This window comes from Hyperoodon ampullatus (assembly GCF_949752795.1).
Source record: "Hyperoodon ampullatus genome assembly, chromosome: 5".
In the NCBI taxonomy this organism is placed as follows: Eukaryota; Metazoa; Chordata; class Mammalia; order Artiodactyla; family Ziphiidae; genus Hyperoodon; species Hyperoodon ampullatus.
Window position 1 is genome coordinate 16,808,046 of NC_136918.1, and position 951 is coordinate 16,808,996.

The window sequence follows — 951 nt, forward strand, 5'->3', positions numbered from 1 at the left end:
AGAGCAACACAGACATATTTCCTATTCTTATGATGTCTAGTAGAGGAGACGGCTAATTAACCATGCAGTGCAGTGCAAAGGGAGGTACCCAACCCCCTTGGTGGGGGAGATCAGGGAGGACTTTCTAGAGGAAGTGATGTTTAATCTAAAAACTGATGAACAAGTAAGAGTTTGCTAGAGAAAACATGGAGGGTGTCCCAGAAGGAGTAAAGAATACATGCAAAAAAGAGTGGTGCATTTGAAGAACTGAAAGACTTTCAGAGTGAGGGAGGTAAGCAGGGGCCGAGATCAGATAAGTCCTTGTGGGCCATACTGAAGAATGCGGACTTCATTCTGAGGGCAGTGGGGATCTGCTGAAAGGTTTAAGTAAGGTTTTAACGTGATCAGAATCGCATTTGAGAAGGCTCATTCTCACGGCCACGTGGAGAATGGGTTGTGGATGGGCCAGACCAGTGGGTGAGAGACCAATTAGGAGATCCTTATGATAGCCCAGATGAGAGAGGGTGGTGGCTTGGACCAGGTTTTTTGCTAAGGGGATAGAAAGAAGTGAGCAGATTGCAGAGGTGTGCTTGTGATGGGTTGACCAGGGAGGTGGTGAGCCAAATGGGTGCCATGTCCTGGGAAGAGCCCATAGCTCAGAGGATGAGGTCTGAGGGGTAAAGATGGAGACAGTGGTGGACATGTTGACTCTGAAGTGACTTTTGGACTCACTCATGCAACTTAAGTTGACATACCAAGTACATGCCTTTGGGGCTGAATTGCATTCTCCTCAAATTCATATGTTGAAGCCCTAACCCTCTAGTACCTCAAGGTGTTACTGTATTTGAAGACAGGGCCTTTAAAGCAGTAATTAAGTTAAAACGAGGCTGTAGGGTGGCCTGATCCAATCTGACTGGTGTTCCTACAAGAAGAGGAAATCTGGACACACAGAGAGACACCAGGGGTGTGTAC